This window comes from Bufo bufo, chromosome 7 (assembly GCF_905171765.1).
Source record: "Bufo bufo chromosome 7, aBufBuf1.1, whole genome shotgun sequence".
NCBI lineage: Eukaryota > Metazoa > Chordata > Amphibia > Anura > Bufonidae > Bufo > Bufo bufo.
Genome location: NC_053395.1, coordinates 191,378,569 through 191,403,375, shown reverse-complemented (window position 1 = coordinate 191,403,375; position 24,807 = coordinate 191,378,569). Strand labels below are relative to the sequence as shown.

At 44.7% G+C, this 24,807-nt stretch overlaps 1 protein-coding gene and 1 long non-coding RNA gene across 3 annotated transcripts in view; one reads left to right on the top strand and one right to left on the bottom strand.

The window, feature by feature from the left end:
• The window catches only part of XIRP2 (xin actin binding repeat containing 2), a 359,651-nt gene that overhangs the window by 132,136 nt on the left and 202,708 nt on the right, over positions 1–24,807 (top strand). The window lies entirely within an intron of this gene.
• Positions 1,416–24,807, bottom strand: LOC121008433. Its single transcript, XR_005780583.1, has 4 exons — positions 24,709–24,807; positions 9,710–9,714; positions 5,573–5,576; positions 1,416–1,428 (listed from the first exon to the last, which is right to left on the bottom strand). It is a non-coding gene; the product is annotated as an uncharacterized LOC121008433 (long non-coding RNA).

The window sequence follows — 24,807 nt, the reverse complement described above, 5'->3', positions numbered from 1 at the left end:
CAGGGAAAAGCTACCCCATGAGCAGTGAGCTGAGGTCGTTGCTACATTCCTGGATAGACTATTGGCTGATATGTTCTGGAGAGCTCTGCCACCCCCTCTCCAGCACTGGATCGGCCAGGTGTCACCTGGCAATGCCCTAGAAATGGTGGACCTGGTGGAGCACTACGAGGCTACTAAAACTGTCACAGGGGGTTCTTTTGGGAGGGGGGCAGTCATACCCCATAAAGCTCCATCCCAGACCCGGCGATTTGTACCAACTAAACCCACCTGGGGTGTACCCTCTACGGACCTGGGTCCGATAATCTGCTGGCAGTGTCAAGAGCTGGACCATGTAAGAGCTGACTGTCTCCATCAGGTGGAACCCATGGATACTAACTATGGCTACCGTCAGTCGCTCTATGCCAGGAAGCTGTGTGCAGCAGGTACCACAAAAACTCTAAACCACCTGTGCCTGGTGGAGGTAGGAGACACTCCAGCGGAGGCTTTGCTGGACTCAGAGAGTCCGGTGTCCCTAGTAGGGGCTCCCCTGGTACGGTCAGCGGAGTAAACTGTCCGGAAAGTCAGGGTCATGTGCATCCATGGAGACTTAAAAGACTATCCCACCGCCCTGCTGTCTCTAACCACAGGGGCTGACAGATGGACTCACGAAGTGGCAGTTGCCCCAAATTTACACTACGAACTTATAATAGAGACAAACTTCCTGGGCTTCCCTGCACTGTGGCCTGCTATGAGAGTCACTGTTACCCATGAGACAGGGGTAACCCCAGCAGAGTGGCCAGGCTCAGGGGGGAGACCAGAACCCTGGTAACCTGAGACCGAAGGGCCAGCAGTAGTGGTGACCGACACTTTGGTGGAAGAGTGGGAGACAACCCCACTAAGTGTGATGGTGGGAGACGTGGAGGACTTTCCGCCGGGTCTTGAATTCGAAGACTTCAATGTCTCCAGGGACAATTTTGGTGCCGCCTAACGTCGTGACCCAACCCTATCCCACGCCTGAGAAAATGAGTTAATAGTAGATGGTGAACCACAACAACCTGGGGCAGAGTCAGTGTTTCCCCGTTTTATGGTTAATCAGGTTATGTTGTATCGAGTAAACCGACTACGGGGTGAGTCTATTGAACAGTTGGTGGTCCCCAAGGCTTATCGCAAGCTTGTGTTAGATCTAGCCCACCAACACGATTTTGAGGGTCACCTGGGGCTGCAGAAAATTCAGGATCGTATTCTACAGCGGTTTTACTGGCCCAGCATATTCAAAGAAGTGGAAGAGTTTTGCCAGACCTGCCAGATAACTAGCCCTCACCCACATTTCCGTAGTCCCCTAGTACCTCTCCTGATTATCGAAGTACCGTTTGATCGAAAAGCTATGGACCTCAAAGGCCCAGTGCCGAAGTCCGCCAGAGGGCATCAACACATCTTAGCCATTCTAGACTACGCCACTCGGTACCCGGAGGTGGTGCCACTGCGACATACCTCGGCCAAACTCATAGCTAAAAAGTTAATGGAGATGTTTTCCCGAGTAGGACTACCTAAAGAGGTTCTGACCAACCAAGGGACCCCTTTTATGTCCAAGATGATGAGGGAACTCTGTAAGTTGCTGCACAAAAAACAACTACGGACGTTGGTTTACCACCCGCAAACGGACGGTCTGGTAGAATGGTTTAACCAAACATTAAAAAATATGTTGAAAAAGGTAGTGTCTAAAGATGGGAACGACTGGGACCTCCTTCTGCCTTATCTCATGTTCGCAGTGCTAGAGGTACCCCAGGCCTCTACTGGGTTCTCACCCTTCGAACTGCTATATGGCAGACACCCTCGCGGTCTCTTGGACGTGGTCAGAGCCGTGTGAACAACAACCCACTCCACATAAAAGTGTCATTGAGTACGTTACCCAGATGCAAGATCGGATAGAGACAGTACTGCCTCTTGTTAGGGGGCAAATGGAGGCAGATCAGCGAACCCAGAGTCAGGTCTATAATCGGCAGGCTCGGGTCCGGATCTTTAACCCGGGTGATCGGGTTTTGGTTCTGGTGCCGACCGTGGATGGTAAGTTCCTGGCTAGGTGGGCCCTATGAGGTACTCGAGAAAATTTGAGATGTAAACTACAAGGTACACCAGCCAGGGTGGCGGAAGCCGGAGCAGGTTTACCATGTGAATTTACTCACACCATGGAAAGACAGGGAAACCTGTACAGAAGACAGCCCGCGGCCGGGATTTGTAGGAGAAGAGGTACCGCCCCCTCTGTCTGATGCAGCAGAGGCGGCTGCCACAGCAAAAGTTGCTGAAGCTTCTCCTCTAAACAGCCTCAGGAGGCATGGGAGTTTGCTAGTCGGAACACAGATGTGTTATCAGACCTCCCTGGACGCACTTCCATAATCCAGCATGATATTGTCACTGAGCCTCAGGAAAAAGTCTGATTAAAACCATACCGGGTACCCAAGGCCCGGCGACAAGCCATATCGGAGGAGCAGCTAATTTTGCAGCTAGACGTCATTGAGGAGTCAAAAAGTGAGTGGGCCAGTCCTATAGTATTGATGCCCAAGCCGTATGGGACGTTGTGGTTTTGTAACGAATTGCGAAAACTTAACGAGGTTTCCAAATTCTATGCGTATCCCATGCCCCGGGTGGATGAGCTCATTGAGAGGTTAGAACAAGCCCAGTATTTTTCTGTTTTGGACCCAACGAAAGGGTACTGGCAGGTGCCCTTAACGGAGGCTGCAAAAGAGAAAACTGCCTTTATCACGCCTGAGGGGCTGTATCAATATAAGGTCTTACCCTTTGGTCTGCATGGCGCCCCCGCCACTTTTCAGTGACTAATGGACTTTGTGCTTCGTCTACATCATCGGTACGCTTACCTGGACGATATTGTCATCCACAGTACCGTCTGGGAAAGTCACCTACCCAAAGTGCAGGCTGTAGTGGACTCCCTTTGGAAAGCTGGCCTAACCGCTAACCCAAAAAAATGTGATAGGGTTAGAAGAGACTAAGTACCTGGGGTATGTCTTTGGGCGTGGAGTCATCAAACCCCAAGTAAACAAAATAAAGGCGATATGGAATTGGTCCAGACCTGTCACCACTAGGCAAATAAAGTCATTCCTGGGAATGGTGGGCTATTACATGAGGTTTGTTCCCCACTTTGCTACTCTAGCCGCACCCTTGACAGGGCTCTTGAAGGGACGAAAATCTGTGATGTTTCACTGGGATGATCGGTCGAAAAAGGCTTTTGCCGCTTTGAAGTCGGCCCCTTGTGGGTCACTGGTTTTGGTGACGCCCGACTTCAAGAGGGAGTTCATGGTATAAACGGATGCCTCCGAAGTAGGCCTCGGTGCTGTACTGTCTCAGGAAGTCAACGGGGAGGAGCATCCCCTTGTCTAAGCCGCAAGCTCACCCCTGCTGAAACCAGGTACAGTATAGTGGAGAGAGTGCCCACGAGTCTCTCCGATACTATTTGTTGGGGAGAAAGTTCCGCCTGGTCACGACCACTCCCCTCTCAAGTGGATGAGCCAGGCCAAAGACAGGAATGCCCGGGTCACCAGAAGGTTTTTGTCTCTGTAGAACTTTAAGTTCTCGGTAGAACACAGAGCAGGTCAGTTGCAAGGAAACGCGGATGCCCTTTCCCGGGTACATTGTCTGGTGTGTGTCTGGCAGGCGTGTGTCTGGCAAGGCAGGTATTTTCATCCCAGCATATGAGCCTGGGCTGGTTTCCAGCCAGGTGAGGTCAAATACCGGACCAGAGTTTAAGTGCTGGTCTGGGTTTTGGCAGCACCTGGCTGTCCTAAAATAGGCAGCTGGGCTCAGCAGAGATATCTCTGTTTTTGGGGATCTGAGGCTTTGTGCCGTGCTGAAGGGCTGAGAGACGCACGCTGAGGAAACAGGCACCCTAATGCCTGCTGTGGACTACTAGAGGCAGAACTGCCAGCAAGGTGACTTGTGTTATATGAACTTTCCATTGTGTGTGAATTAACACCAAGACTGCAAAGTTAAAGAGGACCTTTCACCGATTCTTACCCTATGAACTAACTATACAGATATGTAGAGCGGCGCCCGGGGATCTCACTGCACTTACTATTATCCCCGGGCGCCGCTCCGTTCTGCCGATATGCCCTCCGGTATCTCCGCTCACTAAGTTATAGTAGGCGGAGATACCAGTCCCTAAGTTATGGTAGGCGGAGTCTGCCCTAGCGCTGACCAATCGCAGCGCAGAGCTCACAGCCTGGGAGGTTATTTTCTCCCAGGCTGTGAGCTCTGCAATGCGATTGGCCAGCGCTAGGGCAGACTCCGCCTACCATAACTTAGGGAACGGAGGTACCGGAGGGCATAGCAGGAGAACGGAGCGGCGCCCGGGGATAATAGTAAGTGCAGTGAGATCCCCGGGCGCCGCTCCACATGTCTGTATAGTTAGTTCATAGGGTAAGAATCGGTGAAAGGTCCTCTTTAAGAACTTGTATTTTGCCTCTGTACTGCTCCCGCTTACCGCAAAACCCCACTATATATATATATATATGTGTGTTATTTATTTTTATTTTTTTATCTCATTCAGGAATATTATAGATAATTAATTAAATTTTTTTTTTAATTGGAGGAAACCCTCTCCATGGAAAGCCAGAAACAGGAATGACAGCTATTCTTTTACTGCCCACTTTTCAGAAAACTGCAACTTGGGTTAAGAGAGGAAGGATGACAATAGTGAAAAGATGTTTAGTTCACAAAGGAGCTGGTGCACAAACAAAATGTGTTGCATTAGTTAAAAAGTATATGTACTTAAAAAAAAAATGTGTTAAATAGTGACATCTCCTAAGGTTTTAATTAGTGGGCTAAGACCTCAAATGATCACTGAAACGAAGAGATAGAACGTCTCACACAGACCGCTGTCTCTCCTCGCTGTCTCTCTATTGAGCTCATCTTCAGCAGCGAGGAGAGATAGCTCAGTCTGAGCGCAGCTGTCTCCTCATTTTAGGTTGAGGCCTCAGCACTTGTACCTCCACCAATCAAAAGCTTTGATTTATTACTATGACATATCAAAAGTTTTTTTAAAGTATAGGTACACTTTAATTGAAATATCAGATAGAATATATACTTAATTGTGTATACAGTATTTTGGGAGGGATGGTTCTTATACTTATACTGTTCCTCTTTGCCTGTTCCGTTTCTTTTTTTGACCTAAATTGATTTGTGCTAAAAAAAAATATGTTTTTCCCGGGACTTACATTTTTTGTCCAGGCAATCACAGTCCACTCTTATATAAGTTTAACATTCGCTCTGGTTTCAATAACATACAGATTTCCTGATTTGGATCCCACACGTCTGCCCCGTTTTCTTCTCTTCCACTTGCACTACAGATCACCTGCCCTACATACAACATGTGATCTTTGCTGACTTGTTTCTTCCCCCAGTATACTTGATGTCCATAATGAGATCACGTACTTGGACATGCTCTATTGCTGTTTCTAACCAGCATGACGAATCTCAATACCGGAAAATAGAAACTCTATTGTGAAAGTAGCCTTACAGAGAGGGGGCCCAGCAAGTTCAGTAGCACTTCACTGCTCTGATCTCCGTCTCACCTCCTGACCACTGACCTGCAGCGGTAGGGTTTAACTCTTCCAGCTATCGGGACCAAACTGAGCCGGTACAGACACAGCAGACAGTAAGCACACTACAATATTCATGGGTGACTGCTGTGTCTGCTCTGCTGGGTGTGTAATATATGAGTAGCAGGGACAAGGTTAGCTCTCATGCATACAACCGTATATATTTTGGGGTCTGAAAAAAACATGCATTACGTATTTTGCGGAACGGAACAGCTGGCCCCTAATAGAACAGTACTATCCTTATCCAAAATGCGGACAATAATAGGACATGATCTATACGGAAATGCGGACATACGGAAACAGAATGCACACACACACATACAGGGAACTGTTCACTGCTTACTCACAGCAGCCTCCATATGCTTCCAGCCAACAGACAGGTGCTTAAAATTTAGGGAATTCTGTCTTTGCCCCTCATTGCCCTTTTACAAATAGCATATTTCTAATAGGGCAAATATATAAAAATTTGTTTCTGTCTGTCCCAAAGTCTGTCTGTCAGTTCCTTATGCGCGACCAAACAACTGAACCGATCTTCACCAAATTTGGCACACAGGTACATCAGGCGTCCGGGAAGGTTTTAGACCGGGTCTCAGCTCTCTAGGGCGTACCGTTCCTGAGATATTCCCAAAAAATTACCTGCATTAGCCAATACAAGCCTGCAACTCTTTCTCTTCAAATCCCAACTGCCATACAGACGGTCACATGTCCCTTATCAGCCAATAGAAGCTCGCAGGCTCTTAGTCTGCACATACATACAGCTTTACGCCAGGTTTCCATAATAACTCAGCCATTTTTCTTCACTGCTGTAGGTCAGCTTTAGGCTAAGGCTACACGACGACATGTGTTGCTTGACAATATGTCTCACAACACATAGGGCACAACTACACTGCGACATTGAGAGGTCACTGTTAAGAGAATGGGGTACTGTGGAGGTCACTGTTAAGGGAACAGGTTACTGTGGAGGTCTCTGCTAAGGGGACAGGGAACAGTGGAGGACACAGTAAGGGGACGGTCCCCTATGGAGGTCAGTGTTAAGGGGCAGGGTGCTGTATAGGTCACTGTTAAGGGGACAGGCCCCTGAGGAGGTCAATGTCAAGGGAGTGGGGTGCTGTGAAACTCACTGTTAAACGGGCGGGCTGCTATGAAGGTCAAAGTTAAAGGGATGGGCTGCTGTGGAAGTCCCATTTTACGGAGGCGGGGCACTTTTGGGGGGGTCAGTGTTAAGGGGTGAGGGGCTGTGAGGTTCACTTCTAAGGGGGTGGGGGACTGTAGAGGTCACTGTTATGGGGGATACTGTCGATATCATTTAACGACACAGAAACATTAAATGAAATAGATGAAATATACCTGTGCAAAGCTGGGTCCTTCTGCTAGTGTTCATGTATATATATATTGTGGGGTTTCACTCTGGTAGATAGGGTAAGCGGGCGCAGTACAGAGGCAAAATACAAGTTCTTAACTCAAAACGTTAAGGGCTCCTGCCAGTACCCTTTCGTGGGGTCCAAAACAAAAAAATACTGGGCTTATCCTAACCTCTCGATGAGCTCATCCACCCGGGGCATGGGATACGCATCGAATTTGGAAACCTCGTTAAGTTTTCGAAATTCGTTACAAAACCGCAACGTCCCATACGGCTTGGGTATCAATACTATGGGACTGGCCCACTCACTTTTTGACTCCTCAGTAACGCAACATTAGCTGCACCTCCTCAGGCTCAGTGACAATGTCATGCTGAATTATGGAAGTACGTACAGGGAGGGCCGAGAACACATCGGTATTCCTTGACTAACGAACTCCCTGGCCTCCTGAATCTGTTTAAAGGAGAGGCTGTCAACAATTTTTACTGTGGCAACTGCCTCTCTTGCATCAGAGAGAGGGGCCGGTATCTCTTCGCCTAGAAAACTTTGTCTTTTGTACAGGTTTCCCTGTCTTTTCACGGAGGCAAACTGAAGGACCCTGCAATCCTCGGTGGTGGAAGGACATGCACCAAACTGCTATCCGCCTCAAGCCCAGCAGCCACTGCATTTCCCAAGTGTGCTGTTATGGAGATATAACGGCCCTGACCCTGCTTACTGGTCCACGTATCCGTAGTCAGGTGCACCTTGCCACAGATGGCGTTGCGCAGTGCACACCTGATTTTGTCCCCTACTTGGTTGTGCAGGGAAGGGATGTGGGACAGCCACCACCATAAGGCCTTTAAAACTATCCGTCTCCACCAGACAGAATGACAGCATTTCAAATGCCAGTAATTTAGAAATGCTGGCATTCAGGGCTAGGGATCGCGGGTGGGTAGGGGGGTACTTCCTCTTCCTCTCCAGCGTTTGGGAGATGGAGAGCTGAACGCTAGCGTGGGACATTGTGGAGATGCTTGGTGACCCAGGTGTTGGTGTTGCTGGCAGATCCTCTGTTTGCGGGGTGCCAGGTGGCACTGTCACTCCAGAGGTGGATGAAGAGGCCGCGACTGCAGCAGAAGAGGAAGCAGGAGGAGCCAGAGACCTGTCTTGGTTTTTGAGGTGTCTACTCCACTGCAGCTCGTGCTTTGCACTTAAATGCCTGGTCATGCAGGTTTGCTCAGGTTGAGAACGTTTATGCCTCGCTTCAGGCTCTGATTGCACAGCACATTGTCTGAAGAACTGCCACGCCAGGGAACTCCTTGGAGCTAGCTTTGGTGTGCTCGGTCCCTTGCTGCGGTGGGCAGTAGGAGGCGTACTGTCTAGAGGACGGCCGCTCCGCTTTTGCACCCTGCTCCCTCTTCTGCTGTGCTGGTGGCTCTGTGCGACCACCGCTTCTTCCTCTGAACTACATTGGTCACTCGCATGACCTTGATTCCATGTGGGGTCGAGGACCTCATCGTCCTCCACATCATCTTCCACCCAGTCTTCACCCCTGACTTCCTTGTCGGTCTGCACACTTTCGAAAGCCCCAACAGTTGGCACCTGTGTTTCGTCATCATCCGAGACGTGCTGCGATGGTCCTCCCATGTACTCATCTTGAAAAATAAGTGGTTGGGCATCGGTGCACTCAATCTCTTCCACTTCTGGGGCAGGGCTAGGTGGATGGCCCTGGGAAACCAGGCCAACAGAGTCATCAAAAAGCAGAAGAGACTGCTGCATGACTTGGGGCTCAGACTGCTTGGCTGATTTGCAAGGGGGTGAGGCGAAAGACTGATGGACATCGGCTGCAGGTGGCAACTGTGGTCTTTCAGCAGGAGACTGGGTGGGAGACAATGTGAAGGAACTGGATCCACTGTCAGCAACCCAATCTACTATCGCCTGTACTTGTTCAGGCCTCAACATTCGTAGAGCAGCATTAGGCCCGACCAAATACGGCTGCAGGTTTTGTCGCCTACTAGCACCTGAGGAAGGGGTTTCACTTGTGCGTGTAGCTGGCACAGATCGACCACGTCCTCTCCCTACAACAGGAGCTCCACAAGCAGCACCACGACCTGGGCCACGTCCCTTATTTAACGCTCTCCTCATATTTTTCGAATTTAGGATCTTGCCCTAAATGGGTGTTTAATTAATAGTAGAAAAGAACAACAGTGTGCAAAGGGTGTATGTCACACGGCCTGAACTAAACTAGGCCTCAATTAAAGATTTCTTTGCACAAAATGGCTGTATTTCAAATGGCTGTATTTCAAATGCCTAATTCAAACCCCTGTATGTAGGGGTGTATCTCACCCAGTCTGAACCAGTGTAGGCCTGCAGTAAATATATCTTTGCACAAAATGGCTGTTTTCCAAATGCCTGATTCAAACCCCTGTATGTAGGGGGGTATCTCACATGGTCTGAACCAGTGTAGGCCTGCAGTAAATATATCTTTGCACAAAATGGCTGTATTTCAAATGGCTGTATTTCAAATGCCTAATTCAAACTCCTGTATGTAGAGGTGGTATCTCAGAGGGCCTGAACCTCTGTAGGCCTGAAGTAAAAATATCTTTGCACAAAATGGCTGTATTTCAAATGACTGTATTTCAAATGCCTAATTCAACCCCCTGTATGTATAAGGGGGATCACACACGTCCGGAACCAGTGTAGGCCTGAAGTAAATATATCTTTGCACAAAATGGCTGTATTTCAAATGCCTAATACAAAACCCTGTATGTAGAGGGGGTATCTCACAGTGCCTGAACCAGTGTAGGCCTGAATTCAATATTGGTGCACCAAATGGCGGTATTTCAAATCTCTGAATGTAACCCAAATGTATTAAGGGTGCATCTCACAATGACATCTCCATCAAAGGCTGCCAACTAAATTTTTTGTGCCCAAATGAGTGTTTGTTTAAAAACTGAATTTGACAGCAGTATATAAGCCTGTAATTTCACACGTGCTGATGCTGCAAGGCCTGAAAATAGTTTTTTGTCAAAAGAGTGTGTTTTTCAAACCCCAGAAAACGATGGGTGTATTTCTACCTTAAATTGCACACTGACTAATACATATGTTGTAATCTGAAATCACAAGTCCAGCAGCATCCTCTCCCTACACTTGTAACAGCAGAGTGACGTGCAGCGCTACGTGACTCAAGCTTATATAGAGCCTGGGTCACATGGCTGGTAGGCATGGCTGTGATGGCCTCTTGGGGCAAGTAGTATGACACTTGTTGATTGGCTGCTGTGCAGCCTTTCAAAAAACGCCAAGAAAGCGCCGAACACCGAAGCCGAACTTTTACGGAAATGTTCGGGTCCGGGGTCCCAAAATCCTAAAGTTCGGTACGAACCCGAACTTTACAGTTCAGGTTCGCTCAACCCTACTCTGGAGACATTGGCAGCTCCAGGGGGGAGGAGCGGCAACGGGGCAATTGCCTCCCCCGAAAATGTAGTGAAACATTCCGGGCCCGGCGACGGTGGCAGCGGTAGGGAGAGATGAGCTCTTCCATTATGAAAGCCCTCATCTCCATATTCATCCTCAGGACAGCGATACAGATGAATGGTGTGGAGGAGCAGGGGAGAGGTGTCTCCCTTGCCAGTTCCTCTGATAGGCTGCAGGCACTAGGCCTGCAGCCTATCAGAGGCCGGTGCAGGCGGCGCGATGACGTCATTGCACCGCCTGAGCCGTACAGAGCGGGACACAGGCCAGAAGAGGCCTGCATCGCATCGCAGTGTCATGGAGGTAAGTATAAGTGTTTTAATTATTTTTAGTACAGAATGGCAAGAAGGGGGGTGGGCCATATATACTGGCACAGTATCAGCTTAGCACAGTTATTTTAGGGGGACATTATGGTTACACTATTAGTGTCAGGGGCACTATTTGCTGGGTGCAGTTATTTTTTAGGGCATTGTGTTTCAATAATTATTGAAGGGGGTGCTATCTGTGTGTAACTAGTATTGTCAGGGGGTTTATCTGTTTCTACAGTGTAGTTTTGGGGGGCACAGCGTCTCAGTATCGGGGGTGCCTAATGGGATGCTGAGAAGGTGGCAGGAAAAGTAGGAAACTAAGATGTCTGTCTGTCTGTAGAACTCTGCAGAGATGAGAGATGGCTGAAAGAAGTCATCATGGTGGTCTGGTCTGAATGGAAAAGATGAAGAAAGATAACATCTACACCAAAGTCACTGGATGTAAGAGGTATGGGCACGATATATGGTTGGGGCTGAGTGTGGGTGTGGCTTGAGGGTGGGAGGGGACACAGGGGTCCTATAATCTCCTATTTTCCGGAGAAGTGCCTCTCCCGAGATCAGGCTCTGGATCCATCACTGTCTGGAGAGATATCTATAACTTGTAAAGCTGGCTTCTAACCCCTATGGTTGATAAACATCACTCTTTTCCCACATCTCCCATGATTAAAACACAATTTTTACCAATCTTCTATATTCTATGTGGCTGGAATAGGAGATTATTTGATAGTCTTCTGTATTTTTGTCTTTTTTTCTGAAATGTCAGGAGATGATTTAAGACTCAGGAAAACAGCCTTGATTTAAGGAGGAAGCGAGAAGTACTGGCAATAAGACACAAATTGAGGGAATGAGTTGTTAAAGTCACTCTCAGTTCTCGTAAGTGTAGCTTCTGGTTTGACAAATAGTGTCATGGCAAAAATATCCCAAGCATGAGAATTGTGAGACATTGAATACAAAGCTAAGGATAAGCCTCTAGGGAATAGTTTTATCACTTCAAGAGTTACAATATCATAGTGTTCACAGTGAGGAGGGACATAAATACACAAAGCAGAAGTAGAAAGAAACCTTCCCGGAATTTATTCTAATAATTATTGGAATACAAATTGTCAAGTTATTTCATGTCCAGCGCTCCGAATTTATAGTATCATGTTGTATATTAACATGTTTAAAGGGGGTTTGTCTTTTTGGCAAATACTTTTTAAGTGGCCTTTTGGGGCATATAAAAAAAGGATGTCTGACCACAAAATATATTTAGTGGCCTCTGAGAATCCCTAAAAAAAATATGGAACAAAGATACAAAACATCCTGCACGATATGATAGTAAATATGCAGATGTGCATGGCTAAATTTATAAAGTCATGGAAAATAATGCACTAAAACAATAGATGCAAACATAATACATGGACTAATCCCTTACTCTAATAATAAAATCTGAGACTCTCAGCCAATACATTTTGATCAAAACACATCTGTGCCCACCTACCCACACCAAGGTGGTTTCAGTCAGGTAGGTCCTACTCTAAACCTACCTATGCCATATTGGCATCTACATTCAGGAGAACAGACCCTGCACATATAGTTACCTCTTTGTGCATCCTGCAACTAATGAGAGGAAGAGCACACACACCTATATGTACCACCTAATCAAGGTCGCCTATTAGAGGTAACTAGGAGCAACACACTATATGTGCAGGGTCTGCTCTCCTGAATATAGATGCCCATATGGCATAGATAGGTTTAGAGTAGGAACTGCCTGACTGAGACCACCTTGGCGTGGATAGGTAGGCACAGAAGTGTTTTGATCAAAATATATTGGCTTAGAGCCTCTGAAAATCTGTTTAAAACAAAGGAAAAAAAAACACGTTTCGAATGTCGCTCCACTCCAGCACCAAGGCTCAAATCTGTGGTCATGTTGACCACTGCTGCCATTCATTGGCCTCAGCTGTGATGGGTTGTATAATGTTTTTATTGCATATATTTTTTTTAAATATAGTTAGAAGGAACATATAGTTAAAAAATTTTGAAATTTCATATTTACCTCACCCGTTTGAGAGCCGGCCGCCGCTATATTGGTTGAAGATTGTGCATGAGATCCCGTATGCAGTGACGTATGGTAACGTCATAACAGGCCGTGCGAGATTCCGCGGTAGATCCTCAATCAAGATGGCGGCAGGCTCTTTGCAATCAAATGGATGAGGCAAGTATGATTTTATTTTATATTTTTATTATAGACCTTAATATATATGTCAGATGCGGCGATCGGCAATGAACGCGGCATCTGAGGGGTACAATGACGGGGAGCGGTGCAATCGCCGTTCCCTGTCATTGCACCCACTACTTACAAAGAAATGCGCTTTGTGATGAAATAATAACTCAGCGAAGCAGCCAAATCAAATTTTTTAATACTTTCGTTCATCTATGATCATATTCTTTGTTTTAAGGTTACTTTCACACTAGCTAGTTACTTCCGGATAACACCGGAAAAAGGGAATCCAGCATTTCAATGCATTTGTAAGACGGATCACTCTTACAAATGCCATCAGTTGGCATACGTTTCGACGGATTCGGCAGGCAGTTCCGGCGACAGAACTGCCAACCGGATTCCTCTGCCGCAAGTGTGAAAGTACCCTAAACAGAACCCCAGGTTCCTTTTTTTTGGGGTGGGGGGTGGTTGGACAACCTCTTTAAGTTAGCAGAGTGGGGTGCTGAGCTGCAGTATGCCGACACTGGAAACTACGCGGTGGATGGAGCCTCCCAGCTGCGGTAGATGCCAAAAACAGCTAATTGGTGAAGGTGCTAACGTCGGACCTTCACCCATCTGATATTGATGACCTATCTTGAAGAAAGGCCATTAATATCTAAGTACTGAAAAACACCTTATACCTATTTTACCAAATCGATCCTCAAAACTAAAGAGGAGTGAATATCTCAAGATTAATTTCAGTTCAAATTCAGCAACCTGTTAGGGTACGGCCACACGGCATGGTTTCTTCATGGAGTTTTGGAAGCCATAATCAGGAGTGAGACATAAACGGAGAGAAAGTATTAAGGATAGATACGACTTCTCCTCTTTTTTGAATTCACTGCCGATTTTTGGCTTCCAAAACTGCATCCAGAAGCCTGACTGTGTGACCATACCCTTAGAGAGGAGAAGGTGCTGAACCGAATGATACAAGTATATATTGTTTTGTGAGAAAAGAGTCGGTAAACTTAAATTCTTGCTCTATGCTTAGGAGTCCAGTCGGCGGTCTGATCAGGGATTGTTCATGCAGCGATACATATTAATCACTAAGTAGGACTGCCCACTGGACTCCTAAGCCCAGAAGATGCAGGAATATACATTAGTAAATAACAAGTTTGCCTGAATCTTTTCCCACAATTCTATATACCAGTCTGCTCAGCTCCTCCTGCTCTACAACATGCTGCCGGCAGATGGGACTGTACATTAAACGTGCAAGCTTCCCTTTAATTTTTTTCAGTACAGCTTTAATCAAGTTTCCATAAAATAATTAAGGAAATTGGCCATCCAATCATGCTAATTAACTGGCTTGTGGCTCTGAGCTTCTTTGAATAACTACCAGTAGCAATGCGCTCTTCTTCTACATCAGAACATAGTAATTGAGAGAGAAATCAAAGGGGAACCTATTTGGATTTGTTAATTCTCATTACCAGCCCTGCACTTTGCCTTTCCTTGTTGTTCTTCACAGCAAGGCGCTGATTTTGTAGTATAATAAACCATAATTTGCTTTCAAAACTTACCTGCAGAATGAATCTCCCCTTCTCGTTTTTAAAGATGCCGGTGGAACCTTAGATCATGGCGCTCATCACAAGACAATGAATAGCTTATTGCACAGCAGGAGACGTCTTGATTGGAGAATGCCTTCATTTAGGTTCCATTCCGTTCAGCAAATGTTTGCAGTAATTTGGGTAGCGGTGGTATTTAAAGAAAGACGAATGGCGTTATGAGGACCTGTAGTTACAAAACTCCTACTCATAATTATAATCTTAATATACAATATTCTATGGTCTGACTGCAGAACTTTTTTTCCGCCGTCAAGCTGTGTTCTTAAAGAAAATTAAAGCAAATGGCTATGGCTGTATGGAAAGCTCTCATAATGTAAATTTATATACTTATGTACAGTGGGGGAAATAATTATTTGACCCCTCACTGATTTTGTAAGTTTGTCCAATGACAAAGAAATGAAAAGTCTCAGAACAGTATCATTTCAATGGTAGGTTTATTGTAACAGTGGCAGATAGCACATCAAAAGGAAAATCGAAAAAATAACTTTAAATAAAAGATAGCAACTGATTTGCATTTCATTGAGTGAAATAAGTATTTGAACCCTCTAACAAAAAAAGACTTAATACTTGGTGGAAAAACCCTTGCTTGCAAGCACAGAGGTCAAACGTTTCTTGTAATTGATGACCAAGTTTGCGCACATTTTAGGAGGAATGTTGGTCCACTCCTCTTTGCAGATCATCTCTAAATCCCTAAGGTTTCGAGGCTGTCTCTGTGCAACTCTGAGCTTGAGCTCCCTCCATAGGTTTTCGATTGGATTAAGGTCCGGAGACTGACTAGGCCACTCCATGACCTTAATGTGCTTCTTCTTGAGCCACTCCTTTGTTGCCTTTGCTGTATGTTTTGGGTCATTGTCGTGCTGGAACACCCATCCACGACCCATTTTCAGTTTCCTGGCAGAGGGAAGGAGGTTGTCGCTCAGGATTTCACGATACATGGCTCCGTCCATTTTCCCGTTTATGCGAATAAGTTGTCCTGTGCCCTTAGCAGAAAAACACCCCCAAAGCAAAATGTTTCCACCCCCATGCTTGACGGTGGGGACGGTGTTTTGGGGGTCATAGGCAGCATTTTTCTTCCTCCAAACACAGCGAGTTGAGTTAATGCCAAAGAGCTCTATTTTGGTCTCATCAGACCACAGCACCTTCTCCCAGTCACTCTCTGAATCATTCAGGTGTTCATTGGCAAACTTCAGACGGGCCTGCACATGTGCCTTCCTGAGCAGGGGGACCTTGCGAGCCCTGCAGGATTTTAATCCATTGCGGTGTAATGTGTTTCCAATGGTTTTCTTGGTGACTGTGGTCCCTGCTAATTTGAGGTCATTAACTAACTCCTCCCGTGTAGTTCTAGGATGCTTTTTCACCTTTCTCAGAACCATTGACACCCCACGAGGTGAGATCTTGCGTGGAGCCCCAGAGCGAGGTCGATTGATGGTCATTTTGTGCTCCTTCCATTTTCGAACAATCGCACCAACAGTTGTCACCTTCTCTCCCAGCTTCTTGCTAATGGTTTTGTAGCCCATTCCAGCCTTGTGCAGGTCTACAATTTTGTCTCTGACATCCTTGGACAGCTCTTTGGTCTTTCCCATGTTGGAGAGTTTGGAGTCTGCTTGATTGATTGATTCTGTGGACAGGTGTCTTTTATACAGGTGACTAGTTAAGACAGGTGTCCTTAATGAGGGTGACTAATTGAGTAGAAGTGTCTAACCACTCTGTGGGAGCCAGAACTCTTAATGGTTGGTAGGGGTTCAAATACTTATTTCACTCAATGAAATGCAAATCAGTTGCTATCTTTTATTTAAAGTTATTTTTTCGATTTTCCTTTTGATGTGCTATCTGCCACTGTTACAATAAACCTACCATTGAAATGATACTGTTCTGAGACTTTTCATTTCTTTGTCATTGGACAAACTTACAAAATCAGTGAGGGGTCAAATAATTATTTCCCCCACTGTATGTATAGTCCACCATGGATAAAATGCAGAGTTTCCATCTCTAATCTACAAGGAATAGTGGGGGACATTTATCAAAATTGGTGCTAGGTGGATTACGCTTTTCATTTTTTAGAGCTCCTTTGGAAAATGAAAAACTCAATCTGACTGGTTTTTACAAGCAACTAAGCCAGTTCTCCTTAGCATCAGTTTTGATAAATCTTCCCACAGTGGCCAATTTCTCTGCAGCGCCTCCACAGGGTAAATGAAGTATTACACAGTTCCCATTGAAATCAATGGTCTATCGGTGTAATGCATGAATGTCCTTGGTCCCCCAAAAGTGAGAGATGATCTTTGCAACTGCTCTCTGCTCTGGCGGTCAGAAACAAGAGACTTTTTCTATTAAAGGGAGTATCCACCTTTCTAATATGGGCAATCAACATAAGATCTGAGAGGGTCAGATTTTCCCCACCGATCAGTTGCTTGCAGGCACTGGCTAAATGATCATTTGGGGCAATGTTCCTACTAGGAATGCTATACTGTAGCTTTGTCCCATTCGTCTGTAAGGCTGCAGAAGGCATGCTTATAACATCCAGTGGTGGCAGTTTAGGTCATCCAAAATTCAGCATGCTCTAGGTATGGCACTGTTCCAATAGCCTTCTCTAAACGACTTGAAAAATATGCGAGGACCTGTCACCTCTCCTGCCATGTCAGTTGTATTACTGCAACTACTTGCATTCCCCATGTCAATGTAATTCTGGAGCACATTTTCTTGCAACTCTTAGGTATGCAATTATTATTACTGCTTTAAGTGTATGAATAAATGTACAACTTGGTATTAGCAGTTGGGGGGGGGGGGAGGGGTGTACCTGTACAATACCTCAGAGCAGGGGATACTTGCAAATTGTTTTGTTTATTTATGTTACAGTATGTTTTTTTTACGCTTTGTATCCTCTGTATGGTAATGTATGGAAGTGACGGAGTTAACCAACTCTGGCGCAGCCCATAGCGAAGCAGCGGGTCCGCAATCCGGAGCTGCGGTGCGGAACGGAGGCACGGAACCCCATGGAAGCACTACAGAGTTCTTCTTCTGGTGTTTTTGTCAGTGTCTCCACACCGCGAAAAAAATAGAACATGTTCTATTTTTTTGCGGTTCGGATGGATCACGGACCCTATGGAGAAATTTACATCTGATGATTGTGGCTGTGGTCCACTTGGGGGGACTAAAAAAAGTTTTGAAAATATAAAAAAAAACAACTTAAAAATGAAACTCACCCCCATCCCCCAAAATAAAAAGAAACAAAAAAATTGCATTATGGGCATTGCCGCATGAGAAAATGCCCATACCATTAAAATATAAAAAAAGTTAGCCCATATGGTGAATGGCGTAAAACAGGAAAAAATTTAAAAAAGGCAGATTCGCAGTTTTTTTTCATCACTTTATCTCCCAAGAAAATTGAAAAAAAAAAGTGATCAAGTCATACATACTCCAAAATGGTATTGTCAAAAATGACAGATCATCCCTCAAAAAATGAGCCTCCACACATCTCCGTAGACATAACTATAAAAAAGTTATGAGGGTCAGAATATCGCAATGAAAAAAAAAAAAAATGGAGCCTGCAGTGAGCAGGCCTATAGATGTCCTGAGCAGGGGTGCTGTTAGGGTTGCCTTTCCCAACAAAAAATACTGATTACACAAATTAAAAAGGTTGATGTGGGTTAATACAGGTGTTTTTTAGCAGTGCCTTAGCATTGAGCTCTATAGCCCAGTGGTTAAAGGGTTTCTATCACTTCGTTTCACATAATTAGCTGTCAGACACTAGCGATCCGCTAGTGTCTGCTCTGCCCAACCATCCTAATATAATTGCTTTTGGGGCAGCCGTTTTGCTAAAAAAAGAACTTTTATTAATATGCTAATGAGCCTCTAGGTGCTATGTGGGCGTCATTAGCACCTAGAGGCTCCGTCTACCTTCAGAAACTGCCGCCGCCCAGCGCGTCCCTCCAGCCCGCCCATCTCCTCCTGAATGCGATCCTCCCTGTGAGCGCCTGTATTCGGCGCATGCGCAGTGAATGTCTGACAGCTTCCCTGCTCAGACATCTCCACTGCGCCTTTTCCTCTGAGCACTATGACGTCATCGCGCAGGCGCAGTGGAGATGTCTGAGCAGGGAAGCGGTCAGACATCTGAGCAGGGAAGCGGATCGCTAGTGTCTGACATCTAATTATGTGAAACGAAGTGGTAGAAACCCTTTAAGATTCTTGCCTTCAATGTAGATGGTTGTAAGTTTAAATCCCCACAGAAACATTTAAAAAATAGAGTCTAAATTAGGCTTATATACCCCTTTCATGTTCTTAACACTGACTCCATATATGGACACATCCATATTTGGAGTCAGAGCAGGGACTCCTAAGCTGGGAAATGCCCCCACTCTGGAGTCTCGACTGTTAAAGGATCTGCCAGGACTGAAGCAGGGGGGCCTCTTAGAGGATCGGGGCCCTGGGCATACTTTGCTCCCCCCCCCCCCCCCTCTTAATGCCAGACAATGATCAGGACAGGTTTTCAGTCTATGGATGTGAACCATCATGGCTTTATTCATGAACAGCAGGCAGAGATCTTGAACATGAGGAGGATGTGAGACACAAAGTAGAATAACTTTTCATTAGAAAATCGTAAACCCAGCGAATTTAATCTACATTAAGATGATTAAGCTTTACAGATACTAAAGTGGAAAACAGTTCTAGACAAGCATTTCAATTGACTTGGTAGCATGTGAAGAAGAGCAGGTTGCAAAATCTCTGCTGTAGCTCCTTAGCACTGCTGGAAGTAGATTTTTATACCTTTTGTATTACAATTTTAACATACTAGGCATCTATCCAAAAAGAAGAAGAAGTTAACCGGAGAAAATTTCAAGCTTCGTGTTCGGTTAACGCAACATTGAATTTGTGTCATGCGGAATATTTTACATTGATTTTCTGGGAGCTAATCAATAGTTTCTGTTTTTGTTGGTCTTCTTATCTTTCTCTCTGCATATCTCAACAAGTTTATCCTTAATCTGCAAGAGCTTCATTCGCTACAAGTGTTTGTCAATAAGGCATATACGCCAGATATACGCTAGGGACCGGAACCGGCATGGAGCCGGAAAATATTGGGCTTATTAATTTTTTATTCATAAAAAATGCCCCCGCTAGCAGCTGCTGCGAATCTTTCACACGGTCAGCAACTGATTGTATCAGGCTGCAAATTCACCCCAAAAGCAAGGATGAATAGACATACTTTGATATATTTAAAATAAACACACCCCAAAATTGGTTGTATCAGACAGCACTTTCAGCCCAATAATGGATGCTTGGATTACTGCAATTACTGTTTAAAATAACCTAAAATCTGTAGTATTAGATCACTTTGATCTTCAGTTAGTGCAGCAAGGTGTAATAGAATCGCTCCTATTACCCAGGCTGTACACTCCTCTATTGGACCCTGTTCTCCTTTTTATAGTGTAGATGATGCCTCCCTATCCTTTCCCTACACTATGAATAATCTTTCCCTGAACAGTTTGAATGTTTTTTGTTTTTTTTAATAAAGTCTTTCTTAATTACTGTCCCTAGTGCCTGCAATGTCTTTCCCTGCACTAATTTCACTGTAAAATAGCGGAGACCGGGCACGAGGAGGATTTTTATAGGGCTGTGACATCATTTCTGTACATCACCATGTATATTATCATACCATTGTGATATCACTGTGAGCCTTATTGCTGTACTGTGACATCACTGTGCACATTATACCTGTGCTTTAACTTTACTATGCAAGTTATCCCACTATTGTGACATCAATCTGTGCATTTTCCTTATGCATAAGGAAAATGAACATAATCATAAGCTTCTCATATTCATGCTATCAAAGGTGATCATGTGTAATACCTCAGACTTGGGGGTATTACCACTGTGTATTTTAATTACGTAATGTCATATGTTTTATATGCAATTCTGTGTAATGTTGTAAATGTCTGTTATACTATGTCATCTTATCCAGCAGGGGAAGGTATTGGTTGGCAATAGTTGGCTGCAACAGGGCTTAACCATCCTGTTCCACTCATCCTGGTAGAGTCCGCTCATCCAACTTCCTGCCAGGAGAGGGAAGTCTAGAATGATTTAGTTACGTCTATGGTCAGAGTTAGGCGGAGAGGGGATGTGTCACGGATGAAGTTGCAGATAGCTGGAAGTTATGAATAAACGTCCGACTGGCTTGATCCCAAACTAAGGAGCATATAGGTGACCCCTATAAAACCCTTAGAGCTCACCCTGACTGCTAAGCACATACAAGGGTCTCAAAGGCAGACGATTGTATGCCCTCGTACCTAAGATTTTGTGACACCTGAAAACCCTATAATAGTGAGGGGACACGACCACCGGCTCCCTGCACTTCATACGGAGGGAGTCAGGGTCACCTAGAATCAAGCCAGCAAGGAAACACAATACATGAAAGAACTTATCTGAACAAGCAGCACCAGAAGACTCCAGCAGTGAACACTTCAATCCAGGAAGTAGTATAAACCGCAAAGTGAGGCAGTATGGGAGGGAATATAAAGGAAAGAGGATTAGTCTAAATAGGTGACACCTGGGAGAAGAAAATGAGATGAGAAAGTGAAACCAAAACAAAGAACATCATGCAAGAGTTAGAGAAGGACATCTGTCAGACCTTCTCACAGAAGTGGCGGTGACAGGATGTGAGATGTCCTGTTCTGATAGTGGAGGGAAGTAGGGAAGCAGCTCATAGAGCACCTACTCTGAGGGACCGCTTTTGAGAGTCAGGATCCAGATACTCTCTCCTGCCAGAGGACTAGGAAGCAGCTCATAGGGCACCAACTCTACGGGACTGAAACTGAACTGAACTTTAGTAAAAAGGATTTTGTTACGTTCAACTCTGGCCTCATTTTTCAGTGCTAAAGTAGGACACAGCGACACAACTACACTACATCAAGGCCACTACCACTCCCATCCTCTATACCGGCTCCACATTGGTCCTTTTAATGCCTCTGGTGGGAAGAGACAGCTGTTGGCTGAATAATCAATGTGCATGGCCATTTTTAGGGGTGTGTCAGCAATGACCGGCAGAATTGTGAGTGCAGCTCTGGGTTATCACTCAGGATCCAAATTCTTTAATGTTAGCACAGTATATCCAGAAATGCCATGATATAGTGCATGCAGTACATCTGGAGGACAATGGTACCTCATGGTTCAGAGGATCTTAAATTGAAGGGCTAGTTATGGAAGTTTTGGCAGTGCTCGTACTGCAGATCAGACACTTGAACCTCTTCATTGCTATGGATGCATGCAATACATCAGGGTTTTAGGCGCTTAGCTCTTGGTATCATAACAGAATTCTAGCGTTCAAACATCAAGTTGAAAGTTAAAGTGGTTGTGCAGTGGCGCAATATTGATAACCTATCCTTTTACGCCACTGCACAGCCACTTTAAGTAACCAGGGTGGAATGCAATGCTAGGCATAACTTTCTGGGCTCAAGGAATTGAATTGAAAATTCCAGGAAACTCCTTTTATCCAATCACTGGTCCTCTGCTTGAGTCTTTCTAGCAGTATGAAGTTTGTGGGGTACTCATCCAATTTAGGATAAAGCCTGGAGAATGAGAGTTGATGGTCCACAGTGGCCTGACCCCAGACATTTTCAGTCTTGTTCTATTCTCTTTAAGTCAGAAAATACACATAAATAATGAAGTTCACAAATTACAGTTCAATCCTCCATGGGTTTCTTGGCAGTTTCTCATGGAAACTTCTCGCCACATTAAAATAAATCTGTTTTAAATAGAAGTGGTTATTTCCTCCACCTAGTGTTAGCCAACAACACATAAACCCAACGGACTCAGCGTCACACCACTAGTTATAATTAATTCATCAGATTTATTAATATATTATGAGCACATCTTACGCAAGATGGCGAGAAATATTATTCCTGTCCTTATTTCATTCTTTTTAAGCTACTGTGCTTCCCTGATGGTCATTTACTCCAATCTAAACACTTGTAGACACAGCACTTACTAGAGAATATCAAGATTTAGCCCATTAAGACAGATGGGGGACATTTATCAAGTCAGATACATCAAGTTTTTTCGTGACATGTTGCTTGTGACTTACAACATTTCTGCGACATTTCTGAGACATGCCACTTTTCAAAGTGGTATATGTTTAAGGAAGAAAAGTGAGATTAGATCTGGATTTTGGCACAAAAAGTTGCATCCTATGCCAGGAAGCCCCCGGTGCATTTCTAAGACTAAGTCATACAGTACACCACAATTAAGCTGCACCAAATACATGAAAACCATGCACTGTTTCATAAAGTTGGTGCAATTACATAATACAAAACTACACTTAAAAGTGACATGAAAACTATCTCAATGGATAAATGCCCCACAGAGTCTTTCAGGTGAGAGTTAAATGGGATCTCTGCATTGGACAATCCCAACTTGTTAAAAAGGTCCTTTAACAATAAGTTGATGTTAGCCCCTCTGCTAAGACCACAAGTGATCAGCTTTAATCTTTAAAAAATCTAGAAGAAAGTGTTCAATTTCCAGGCAGCACCACGACAGGGGAAATTAAGCATTACATAGTGTCCATTCTCAAGAAGGAGGTGACTCCAGGACAGGACAGGACCTCCACAGTATGAGACCCTCTTTGTAATCTCTCTCCACTTTGGCCAAGAGATAAGGATCCTGATTAGAGAAACCCCCTTTATTAATGAGGACCTTAAGTTATAGTTAAGAAACTAACTGCATGCCTATGGTTGTTTGGAAAAACTGTAAAGAGTATATATAGAAAGAGAGACTGGAAGTACTAATACCTCCATCATTATGTTAACCGTACACTGCCATTGGGTACATTTCTACCCTGTAAGGTACTTCTGAATTGTGTGTTTGCTGCTACTTGTACTACTGCCCAAACATCTACCATCAAGTGCACCCCAACTACCACCCGGCAGAAGCCCCAAGACCAGGGTGTTCCCCTAGGGAAGACATGGTGTACTGTTGGTGTACTGTCCTAGGGAGTCCCAGAGGGAGGACTATCACCATGAAATGTGAGTACTACTACCCCTCACAGGGCCAAACCACCACTTCCATCCTCTCTGTCCTCTGCTTCCCTTCCTGGGCTCACTTAATGTTCACATGACAGCTCTTCCTGTTTTTCATCTAATGGTTCTGCCTTGCTGTAGTAGGGATTTAGTGTGATCAAATTGAACTAACCATATCAAAGTTTATCAGAGTTACAACTTAAAAGTCCTAAGCCCGAAAGCAAAATTTGTAACTTGGGCCCCTAAGCTAAATAGTGTAATTTATTATACTGGTGTAGAAGGTCTTAGTACCCCCCTCAGGTATCAGTGCCTGAATGTGACTGCTACCTCTGCATCCCCTGGAGCTATGTCCCAGATGTGCACATCTCCTGCAGTGTCTGACTGCTAGGATCCTGACAATTCTGAGAATGAGATTCTTGCTTTAATTGGCCATTCACAGTGTCTCAATATTGAAATGAATTGAAAAATTAAAAAAATCTGAGCATGCTAATTCAGCTATTTCTGTATCTTCCATCCATTTCAAAGGATGGGAAGCATGACCACCTCCATGAGAAGAATAGTGATGCCTTGTGAGTCGTGACCCTTCACAGTCATACTTTTAGAGTATACTGTAACTCCATTAATGAATAGCACAGGTGAATATAAGAAACGCTATAATATATCTGATTGAAGAATTATGTTTCCTCATGGGCTTCAGATGGTTTCCTCCTCTTTCCCTTTACTCTGCCTCTTATTTCTAATATTTCTAGTATCAGTCTCTCACTCCAGCCTCATACACAAAAATCTATGGTGTGAGGAGGAGAGATGCTACCAGCTAGTAAGGAGGATAGGTCATCAATATTGCACCAAATATTGCATCAATTAATGTTAAAAGCAGCTTGATAAAAGCAGATAGAAGCCTTTTCTTTAATAAGATATATTACAAACTTATAGTCACATGCATTATTCATTCATGAAATTTGTTCTATAATTCTAGCTACACTTTAAAGCTTGACTAATTAATCTCAGAAAATCCCTTTAACCATATTTAGACCGGACCATTTATGACCAGGCATATTTTATTTTTTTAAGGCCTGCAGCCTCAAAACCAAAAGCTTTTTTTAAATTCAATTATTTAAAAGGGTTTCAAGGACTTAAACATTAATGACCTATCCTGAGGATAGATAATCAATAACAGATTGGTGTGGGTGCAACATGCTGCAACGGTGGCTCAGTTGTTAGCAATGGTGCCTTGCAGTGCTGGGGTCGTAGGTCTGAATTCGACCAAGGACAACATCTGCATGGAGTTTGTATGTTCTCCCCG